We start from the raw sequence: 12,403 nt of genomic DNA on the forward strand, positions 1-12,403 counted from the left end.
ATATGTGATATCCATGTTGGCCGTCTGGGAATGGCTCCCCTTCTTACTAATTTCCAAACAAAAAACTGGATGCAAGGAACTGGTGAGGAGTTTCTCTCATGCCACCACATAGCCACTGACAAGTCAGGTCCACTCACTGGGGAAGTGATATAAGCGGGGACAGAACCACACCCATGCCTACACCCACACCGCCTCCATCCCCTCACTCGCGCCTGCGCCCATGCCCACAACCATGCCAGTGTCCACACCTTTGCAGGAACCCAATGTTTCCCTCTGAAGCTTAGAACCAATCCAAGATGCTCGTCTCTGCCATGCAGTACAGACATTACACTTTAATCTATCCTAGGACTGTATTTTCATTTCATATTCTTGTATCTAACTATTCTAACGCCGCATTGAGCATCACTGTGTCTATTCATTTCATGTTTTATTTCATTATTTTAGTGTTTATCTGTAGTAGATATAATTCATAGTTCTTCAAAACCCTTTTTAATTCACTGTTTACCTCTGTCTCTTCCTAGCGCATTGATATCCCGACTTCCTAGAAAAACAAAACAAAGTATTTAAATCTATTTGTGTGGCTGTTTTGTTGGGACAGAGGGTCAGGCTTTCTGAAAACTCCAGTGTCCTCCTGGGTTATTTTTACAGTGTAACACCGAGAGTGAGAGCCCCCTGACGCACAGACATTAGGCTGCATTCCTCTCCAAGTCCTAATTATGAGCTTCGAGAATTCCACTTGCCAGACTCTCAGAATATTACAAATTAATGATACTACTAGCTAATATTTCTTCAAAAGAGGAAGATTAGTTTAAAGCTTCTATGCAAAGAATTACACAATGAAGCTGGGAATGGAGGATATTAGATTGCCTTTTTTCTCAGTTTGCTTTTTGTTGTTTAGAGAGAAGGGACTCCAGGAGACCATTTATCTATGTAGGTGAAAAGATGGCCATCGCCTCTCCTTTTGTTTTATCCTCACTTAATTTTACCCTCAAAATAATTTTACTAAAAATAAACCATAGCTATCATCGTTACCCAGTTGTCTTCTGTGACTTTCATGAGTCGCTCCTAATGCCATGTTACTCTGTTAACTCGCTTCTCCTCTGCGTCTCAGGCACCCATTGGGTGACCGAGTCCCAATTAGCTCTTCTCAGAGGCATCTGTCAGGGCCCTTCCCTGTCCTCCACTGATTCCGTTTGACAGTTTATATGAACCACCAGGCTGAAGAGGGGCGGCAGCAGCTTGAAGCCTCTTACAGCATAGACCATGTCTCTCAGAATTATAGCTCCTCTCTTTTCCCCAAGGCTAAAAGAACTCTAAGGTTCAGGTATTACCTGCTCATTAGACCTTTGGCTCCATTTCTTACTTTCTTGCCAGATGCAACCTATGGTAAAAATTTTCAGATGCATGAAAGACTGTAGTGAAAATGTTTCGGATAATTTCCTGAAGGTCCCAGCATTGTGTGTAAATATTCCCATTTTCTCAGCTTTTCCTAGGCTGCAATAATAATGTTTGATTATTCCTTTCCCCAGGGCCATATGCCGCTTGCACAACGGGTTTGAGCTCAAGTCATGTCCTGCAATGCTGTCAGCCAGGCACAAGATTTCTTGAAGACTATGGGAGGCCTTAAATTCTCTTATCCTGAGTTTCCTTTTTCAGAATAAGAAGTGACTTGTGGGTTGGAGTGAAGGCTCAGTGGTTAAGAGCAAGATTGCACTTTCAGAGGTTCTGAGTTCAATTCCCAGCAACCGCAGGGCTCACAAACATCTGTAATGGGATCTGAAGACAGCAACAGTGTACTGGAATATATAAAATAAATAAATCTTAAAAGAAAAAAAGAAAAGAATGGCTCATCCCTTAGTATATTTGCATGTTGAGTTGCGGTTCTCCATGAGTCCTTCAGTTGAAAAACATCCCATGGTGGACTTGGCCTCCCGCACAGCACTTTTACTATACTCCCTTGCTTTGACCTACAAATAAAGTTGGACATATGATAGTTTCAAGACTAGCCCTTAAATAGACTTCAGTGTTCTGATTTGATGACTAGCAGCAACCTTGAGATCACTAAAGTAACAAGACTAGCTCAGTTTTCTGTAAAGTGTGCAAGGATCTGCAATCAACTTCACACCTATGGGCTAGGAGTAACCCAAAATGAAGCTGCAATTCTTGGCCAGAGATGAACTGATTACTATGGACTTAAAAACATGGTCTACATGTATGCGGCCTAAAGATAACATCTCTCTGGATTTTTTTTTTGTATATTTGAAGAAGAGTTGTGTTCTGGAAGTAATTATTGCACAGAGAGTATTTTGAGGAAATCCACTAGTCCATGTGAAATGCTCACAGTGGTGCTGGGCACGTGGAAGGCTGGGAACTGAGCACATCTTAAAGCAGTAGGAGAGGATAGAGCCACTGATAACATGCTTGCTGTGGAGGCAAGTGGACTCAGTTCAACTTCTAGAAGTCTCCAGAGATTCTGTTGTGCTTATAATCCTAGTGTGGAGAGGTCGAGACAAGGAGGTTCCAGGGCTCCTTAGCCTGGTGAGATCCATGTCAGTGAGAATCCCTATCTCAGGAAGACTGAAAGCTCAGAAAGATCAATAACCAGGGTTGTCCTCTAGACTCCACATGTGTGCACATACTCTTCTAGCCAACGAGATACAGGTTTGGACTTCTGTTGGTGACATTATTTTGGGAGATTCTGGAAACTTGAAGCACAATGCTAGTCAGGGTTAGCCAGGGCTCTCCAGAGTCACAGAATTTATGGAATGAATCTTTATATAAAGGGAATTTATTAGAATGACTTATAGGCAGTGGTCCAACTAACCCAACAATGGCCAACTGTGAATAAAGACCAAGAATCTAGCAGTTTCTTAGTCCCATGAGGCTGGGTGTTTCAGCTGGTCTTCTGTATAAGCTGTGATCCTGAGGAAGAACGCTCCAATAGATGTGCTGGCAGGTAAATAAGCCATCATTCTTCCACAGTCCTTATGTGTTCAATTCCTCCAGCATAAGGTATGGCCCACACTGAATGTGTTCCTCACGATCTGGATCAAATCTCGTGTCTTCCAGACTCAAGATCCAGGTTACAGGTGTGATTACTTCTGGACTGTAGTTCAATCCAGATAAAGTCAAGTTGGCAATTGTGAGTGGCCATCATAGTGCCTCACCTGGGGAACTGGGTCCCTGTGAGCATGCGCTGCCATGTATTTCTTTCCAGCTCCTCCCCTTGATCCTCACTCCCCCTTCCCTCTGTCAGCCTCTGTGATGTGGTGATGTCTCACCACAGGGAAGCATGCATGCCTCCTAGGTCAACTGACAGAAACTCTGAGCCCAAGAGTTGAACTCAGAAATCCCTCTTTGTGAGATGGTTTTGGCATTTTGCCTACAGCTCCAGAAGGCTTCTACACTGTCTGCGGTCTCTCCTCGCCTTCTCCTTTCTCTAAGTTTTACCTAGGAAGATGCTACATCTACTCCCAGGATGATGACTGTATCTTGGAAGATCTAAACAAAACAGCTATAAATGATTCAAGCATCTGTTTGTTTGTGTCTGGCTAATAGCAGTTGTAAAGAATATGGTGTTAGAAACACCTTTAATTTAACATACGAAGATTCACTCTTGGTGAGGACCCATTGCCCTCAATGCATTTCTCTAGGTTCTATGATCAATATACCAACAAGGTAGAGAAGAACATACATTGTTTATAATGGCAGAAGAAAAAGTACAAATGAGAAGAGGTTTGAGATTCGAGTTCAAATTCTAGAAGTATTTTCTGAAATGTAAAAGGAAGAGGGAGGAGGAGGTAGGGAGGTATCATTCCCAACACAACATAGACAAAGATGTGTAACATTAGAGAATGTTCTAGGGTTCCCCCGACTCTCAGCCGTCGGACCAGCGGTAATTGAGCCATTGTGTAGACAACGCATCTTGAGCTAAACTAGTGTCACTTCTCTTGCTTTCAACATGTCTTAATTGTCTTGACAGAGAAGTATACATCCATTTTGTTGAACTTCCTTCCAGTGTTGGATAATAAAAACCACTCAGCACAGCAGATAAGCAAGCACCTAGAAGATGTCAAAGTTCCTCATGCCATGGGCTGCACTCGCAGGACTGTAACAGAGGGTATCTGAGTTCCGTGTGCTCATTGGAACAGAAATCCCACTGGCAACATCCAGGATGCTCAGATACTGAACAGCAGGGTGGAAGGGGGCAGCGGAAGGACACTCAGCTTGGGAGATAAGACATGAGTAAGATACAGCAAAGTGCAGAGTCAATGAGGCAGTGCCCAAAGCAGCTGCCACAAAGAACAGAAGATAGCATTTGGGGAAAAAAAGCATTGTGAATCTTTAAAAGGGAAAAACTGGCTGTGAAAAACAAGCTACATGAGAGACTACGTGGTTGGATACTGAATGTCAAGCTCATAAGCCTCTCACAGTCCACTAAGAATGATGGAGAAATGGGACAATCCTGACCATAGTCTCAACGCTTCTGGCTGAGTTTTGCCTTCTTTGCCTGGGTTTTATGCACGGCTAATGTCTCTTTTATTGGTTTTATCAAGGACACGATGACAGACATCCTTAAATGTTTGGTTCATCCTCAAGCCAATTTGATCCTCATACCCAATTACTGAACTCATGCTTCTCCTCGGAATTGTTGTTGATTGATTCCTCGTCAGTTTGCCAACACTGTCAATTCTTTAAATCCTCCGTTTGGTTTCTCTTTACTAGGGGTGTATAGAAACAACGCTCCGTCACTGAGAGGAAGTACTATCAGTGTCTCTGCACATACTTCACAAGCATGTCTGCAAAACATGGGAGCTGCACTTCCCCAGCCAATACTGACATCATAAATGTAGCAATTACATGTGCGTCTCTGAAAATTGAGAAACAACAGGCCGCCTTCCCCAGGTGAACAGCAGAGCGCTAAGTCAGGGAAGAGGAAACTGCACAGATGGAAATAGAACTCGTTGGAATGTTTCCATGCATTAAATAGTGTTTTCTAACATTAAAACGATATTTCCTAATCCAGGCCAACAACATGGGGGAGAGACAAGATGAAGAATATGAAGATATAACTGGCATTTTATTAGGGCAGAATGTATCTGGTGGAATTATTCCCTAAGATCTATCTACATGCATCTCAATCGAATGTTCAGTTTTATTTGTAGGTAACAAAGAGCGGCATTTATGCTGTCTTCCTGAATACTAAAGCAAAGAAATTATAAACAGAAAGAGAAAAATACATAAAAGCTTACATCATTGGTCAAATAAAATGCTACATACATTTTCACTGGTGTAGGAGAAATCATAATTGTTCAACTTTGGACTTGGATATGTTACGGCTCTCAAGATCTCATTTTAAATGAAGTTTTAAATATCACACATTAGGGCATTTTATGAAGTATATACTACGCATTAATTGTAACTTTCAGCATAATCAGATGAAATTAGCTATTAGTCTCCGTAGCTCTCTAAGAAAGGAGGGTGGCAGACGTGCCTTCATACAGTGAACAGAGGTCTCTCCCCGAAAGGCAGCTTCTCTCATTTATACATGGGGGCAACTCCCTGACAAGATCAACCGGCCTTCAAGCCTGTTGGTCCCTTCAAGCCTAAAAGAAAACCAACATGACAGCTTCCTGGATCATTCTCTAACATTAGCCACCATCAGCTTCTAGGAGTTAACTGTGCACATTAAAAGTCATTTTCTGAGGTTCACACATCTTTCCTGTGCAACCAAAGTCTCCTTCCCACATCGTTGTCCTTTCTCTGTTCAGCAGAAGTGGTTTTTCTCCATACTTGCCCACTTTGGATAGTTCGTGACTCCTAGCCTGAGGTGCTGTGTGTTCTAAACCACTGAAAATGGGATTGAGAGGGTGGGACAAAACACAGCACGCTCCTGAAAGTATCCATGTAAGTCCTAATGGAGTGAGCACACATTGAAGAAATTTCACAATACAATGAGTCTCAACACGGTAGTAGGTTTCATTTATGTCATTTATTTAAACGTAAACGTACGGCAAGTAGACCATATCTTAAATCCTGTATCTGAGGCTTCCTATTGCTTAATGAATTGCTCACGGAACTGTGTTGTGTTCTGACTTAAGCATCTGACATACATTTTCAACTCAGAAATGACAAACTGTTAGAGCGACCTCTGAGAATACAGCAAGGTATTTACCCCGGAGAGAGCACCACTACAGCTGCAGGAGCTTCACTCACCACTAGAGGGCAGTGACACTCGAAGTGTTCTTTGTCTTGATCATTTGCCAGATGTGCTCAATAGCAGAGGAAAAAAATCTAGGCCAATTTTCTGTTGTCTCTACATCTTAAGCATTCAGATCCTCACCTGAAGGGCTTATATCATTTAATGTGAGATCATCTTGGGCACTTGATAAACTGTCAACTAGGGCAAGGGTTATGCTAAGACAGCAGAGGCAGCTACAGGGGAGGAAAGGACGGGCTGCTTATGAGTGTGGATGCCAGAGCATGTGATGTTTGGGGCACAGGGTTTGGGATTCTTTTCTCAGGGCTTCTCATCACCTCCCTGCTAGAGCATAGCCACGTGAAGATTCCTTAACCCTTGAAGGTTCATTTGCTGTGTCTGCAGCTTTTTTCGCCCAAAGAATGCTTGCTTATTTTAACATTTCTCTGAGACTCTCTAGAAAAAAATTACTGGAATGGCGGAAGGAATCCGGGATAGTACTTGAAAGATCTTCTCTATAAATATTCATTTGTCAAAAGTTAAAGTCTTTTGGCTTGATCAACTGAACCAAGGATCTGGCCTCAGGCCTTTAGGCTACTTAAAAATATCCAATCACTTAATGATTTAAACTAATATACACTCAGTTCAAAATGTAAGACTTTGAATGTCTTTCACTCTCTTTTCTTAATGCCCAGAACAAAACAAAACAAAAAAAAAAAAAGAAAGAAAGAAAGAAAGAAATGAGCTAACCAAACAAAAAGGCAGCAACACAAAGCATAGAATTAACAAATTACAACTTACAAATATTACTTTTAAAACTACCATGCAATCTGCTATCCCAAGCTGAGTACATTTTTATTTTTATTTTTCTCTATGCTCCATCTTGTCTGTATGTGTGCCCTATGCATGCAGACCCCTTCAGAGGCCAGAAGGGGGATTCTCTGGAGCTTGAATCATAGGTAGTGTTAATTCCTGTAGGTTTAGGGAACCAAACAGAAGTTCTGTGAAGGAGCAGCAACCTCTCTGAACCATGGGCTGTTTCTCCAGCCCTGTTAAAAGGAGCAACAGCAGAGACCTATGCTGGATGGAAACCGAGAGTTTTCTATGAACCCGATGGCTGTTCTGGTAGGTTAAGCATCATCTCTAACTCCTCATTTGAGGATGAGTTAAGGAAAGACAGTGCCACAAATCAGACTCAAGCGTATCTGGTTGTGGCCTATTAAATGTTACAGAACTTGTCACATGCGTTCTTTGTGCAGCACTGTTTGGATTGTTCCGCTGTGGCCAATTTAATAAATGCAAAAGGCACAGCTTAGCGCACCACACACATGTAAAGTGTTCTAAGCTCACAAAGCCCCCGGAGTATTAAATGTTGTGAAGTTAAATGTTGTGACTGGTAGCACAGGGGCATAGGGAGCACCTACCTCCCCAGTTCCCACCTGTACCTGTACCTCAAAATAGTCAGACAAGGTTCAAAGCGAGACTACTTTAAAAAGTTGAAAACATTAAATCTGTAGAAGTAGGGAGACTGGTTCTCTCGTTTCTTTCTCCCTCTGTCCCTCTCTCCCTCTCTCCCTATCCCTCTCCCTCTGTGTGTGTGTGTGTGTGTGTGTGTGTGTGTGTTTGTCTGTCTTTCTCTCTCTCTTGTGAATGTTGTGTTTGTCTGTCTATTTCTCTGTTTATGCATGTGCATGATGGATGTGTGTATGTGTGTGTGTGTGTGCGTGTGTGTGATGGGTGTGTGTATAGGTCTCTGCATGTGTGTGTATGTGTATGTATGCGTGTGTGGTGAGTGCGTGTATGTGCATGTGCATGTGTCTGCATGTGTGGTGTGTGTGTCTGCATGTGTGTGTGTATGCACATGCATGTCTCTCCCGTATTTTCGTTTCATTGTTCCCATCCATGTTGCTGCTTCTCAATCTCTGTACCACTGTAATCTGCAGTCACTATCCCTTACAGGACAGCAGACATTGTTTATTTTCTGGCTATAGTTCATTAAGTGGTGTAAAATAAATCACAATGATTTTTGCTTTTAGTGCATCTTGCTTTAAAATGATTTTTCTTTCATATTTCTGAATCAATAGAATTGATTTCTGTTGAATATCCAAGATAAGACTTATAGCCTCTCCCTAATGAAGTGTCTTTTATAATTACTATAACTCTTCTATTTGTAAACTGTGTTTTATTTGCAAAAAATCCACAGAAAACTCAAGAAATGGCTCCTGGTTAGCACTCGAAACAGGACTTTATCTTTCTGCCTGTACTATTCTAAACAATCTTTGAGGAGACGTTGTAATCTTATTTAAGCAAAGATCAACTGTCAATCAGGATGAGTACTTCAGTTTTAAGTGATTTAAAGGATCTCGGAATAAGCTGGCACAACAAAACCTGAAACTCACCCACATTTCTTGCACCAACATCTGCTTTTAAGCACAAGAGACATATTCATTAGTACATATTCATTAGACTCTGAATCCTTTGCCCACAGTTTAAACATGTTCGGTTTCCAACACTGATTTGTTGAACACTAATTCTAAATTTACTTGATTTGATGAATTAAACAAAAGGTTTGGCCTCAGGAACTTTATGAATGCCTCTTAAAATATCTGATCACTTATGTATTTGAACTAAGTTACGCGTCCCTGTATTTTCCTGGGTTCAAACTGTTCAAAGACGTTATGAACATCTTTGCCTACTTTTTAACAAGGAAACATGATATTTTGCTGACACAACACATTGCTACATTCATTTTCCACTGCTTTCCAGAGAACAGCTTAATTCTAGTAAACCCCAAGAGTCTCTCTTCAGATGAGAAGCTGTACTTTCATTGCACTATGAAAATCTATTAATGTAAATTCTCTTTAAATATATGAATCTCTTCGACCTTGAATCCATCACCGGGGATGGTCTCTCCTTCCGGTGATAATGAACTACTCCATAGAAGGATCACATTCTTTCTGCAGGTCTGACTACACACCTCCCCGACAAAGGCCATGTAACCACTACTCAGTGACTGATCACTGGCTGGGTTGGTGACTCTATAGGCGATCACATACAGAAAAGCAGGCTTTGTGCCACCTAACTGGCATTCCTCCATTTGATGCATCTTCCATTCAGCATAGAAATGTCACAGAGGCTCATAAGCAAATGCTGTCGCCCATGGGAGAGGAGGGACAGCAAAGAGGCAACATTCAGTCCCCTGATGTGACAGCCCTACCTGAGACTTCAGGGTCCACAGTTGAAATGTGTATTACGTGTTCACTTTCTCCACACTCTCCAGCTTTGCTAATCCCCACAGGTTTCTTCCACTGTATACTAGCATTAAGAAACCATTTCCTTTTGACTTAGTCTAGTAATTATCTAGAATATTTTACTGATGAAGAAAACTGGCGCAGCAACCAAATAGCCTACATGCAAATAAGTCATGTGACTTCCATTTTCAGACGTAACCATGTCTGAATAAATGATTCTACACCTTGTCTATCTCATTACATTAATCTGCCTCTTGGCTTTTATATTTCCGTGTTTAAACTGGATCGATTAACGTTATAGCTTTTTCGTCATTTTAAGAAATGGTTTGTAAAGTAAGAGTAGAGCTTTGATGCGATGACTCTGTAAACCGTTCTGCCTGCAGAGTGTTTGCAGTGGTCTTCTCAAATCATCCACACACACGAAGGCTCCCCATACCTGATGCGCAATATGTCTCTAACAGCTTGTGGTGACAGCATTCCTGCATCCACTTCAGACGGTTTTAGTAACAAGCACATACACCATCAACATATAGGTTCATTTGCTTTAAACTTTTATGTAAGCTGTTTTTAAGTCTTCACACGTTTTTATTACACTTTATTATGTGTGCGTTTGTATGTGTGTGTGCAAGTGCACCTACACATACCACAGGGTGAGTATGTCAGAGGACAACACTCAGGGGCTGGGTCTCTCCTTCTACCACGTGGGCTGCATGGACAATGCTTCAGACTTAAGAGCCTGGAGGCTTCACCCTCTGAGCCTTGTCTAAGGCCATATGTTCCTTTTTAGCTCACAAAATTTTTCTCTGTGGCTGAAAGTTCAATAATGAGGTCTTAAAATAAAATTTCTGTCTTTCAACTATTCTGTTGAGACCAGAACATGAAAACCAGAAGAAAATATAAGAAAGAGAGGGGAAGGGCTAGGAGGCGAATTAAAAAAAGGAGCTGGGAGTGCAGCTGTTCTCCGTGGTTGGTTTTGGTCATCACAGGGAGCAGGAACTCCCTCCCTGCCTCTTCCAGTAAGAAAGAACCATGATACCTGCAAACAAACACTATACAAGAAACATCTCTAAAAGGGGTTGGTTTTATCCATTCTAGCATCCTCTCTTCTTCTTTTTACACCCTGACTCACATTCAGAAGATCATTTTATAAAGAATTTTCTTTCACAATAAGAGGCAAAGGCCACCTTTAAAAAGAATAACACTGGAGAAAGGACCTTTTCACCTTTTTCATATCTCGCATCTCAGACTGCCTTGGTCAGAGGAGATGGGGCATCAGGAGGCCCCAGGCAACCCCCACAGTCACTGGTGACACAGGCCAGAGGTTCTCCTCCTCTGCCAATTTTCAGGAGCCACTATCCAGCCCTGTGGTTTCTTGGGAAATCCTCCGTGAAGATTGCTCTGCTTATCAGTCAGTGCAGATATGACTTTATGACACTCGAAATTATAGAGTTTGCTTGTTTTATTTTGAGAAGGTGCATTTATAAAATGGTTTTGGAGCACTACAGATATTTTATTTAAATGGGTGACTCAAGCATGTTGGTTTAAATTAAACCACATGCTTGGGATATTTGTGGAGCTGTGTGAGGACTATATTTTATGAAAATGCTGGGTGCTGAGCAGAAAAATTTAATCTGGAGGGCACTTGTCCTCAGTCACGGGCAACAAGATGTATTAGCCCTGAATGGCTGCGGCAGCATACGAGTTTCTTTAATTTTCTGAACCAAGATTGTAAAAGTCGCGAAAGAGACTCCCATCAGTGGTGGCAAAAATGTACTCAGAAACAAAGAACAATTAATCCGCTGTGAAAGAGTGGTTTTGGCAGACAGGAAGACATATCTCGGTATCATAAAGCTTAAAAAGAGCATTACAAAATATGGATTCTTTTTCCTTCTTAAAATTTTAAGAGAACTGATTTGGTATACCTCCCCCAAATAAAAGGTAATGATAGTGCTAATTGCAAATTTTAAAAAATGTAAATTACAGTCTAGGAGGGCATACACATACGTCTCCAAGAGACATTTCCTAGCAGCGATTCGGTAAGGAGAATAATATTTCTCTTAGGAAACTAAAATACTAATTAAGCTTCAGACATTGCACCTATTGCTGCTGTTACAAAAGATGGGGCGCTGCCAGGTAAGAGCAGTGTGGAGTTTCCCCGGGTCCTTCTCCTGACCTACAGGTCTCCTCAGACTGAGCTTTTCACAAATGCGTGGAGAGTCTACCTTGCATGATGGGATGGTTCCCACTCGGTCAAAAGTCCTACTTTGTACAGCACCTTGACTTCCACACCGCGTATACAGAATTAGTGTTTTCGTCTTACAGCTCTCAGCACACTTTCCTCACCCTGTATACTAGTGTTTTAACTATGATACACTGTGGGAATTTTCTCTTCTGGTGTTGTCTATTACATGTTCTGTGTGCCTTGTGTGTTTGTGTGGGTGTCTTCCCTATGTTTGGGGACATTTTCTTCTCTGATCTCCTTGAATATCTGGTCTATACCTCTGACCTGGGAATCCTCTCCCTCATCTATGCATATAATGAAAAGGTTTGTCCATCAGCCTTAGTTTTGCATTCTTGTGGGCATCACTCAGGTATTCATCCCTGCCCTGAGCTCTATCCCGATTTCAGTGTGCTCTTTCTTTGCATTTTCTTTAAACTCCTTGAACTCTTTGACCGTGTGTCTGTCTTGTAAAATTCTGTGTCCTGGTGTTCACCTAGGTAATCCTCACTGGAAAATATTCCTACCAGACAGAGAGCTTCGGAGAGGAAACACTGGCTTGAATTTTCCATTCTTCGTATCTTTAGGATGAGATCTGGGTATGTGGGCTTCTTTTATCATTTCTCAGTCTGATATGGACACCAAGTTGGCACAGAAGAGGGGATGTGTGGGTAGATTGGGCCTAGAGGTTTGAAATGGCTGCATGGAAAAAAGCTACTTGGTCAGAGAGGGATG

Source organism: Rattus rattus, chromosome 3 (genome assembly GCF_011064425.1).
Source record: "Rattus rattus isolate New Zealand chromosome 3, Rrattus_CSIRO_v1, whole genome shotgun sequence".
In the NCBI taxonomy this organism is placed as follows: Eukaryota; Metazoa; Chordata; class Mammalia; order Rodentia; family Muridae; genus Rattus; species Rattus rattus.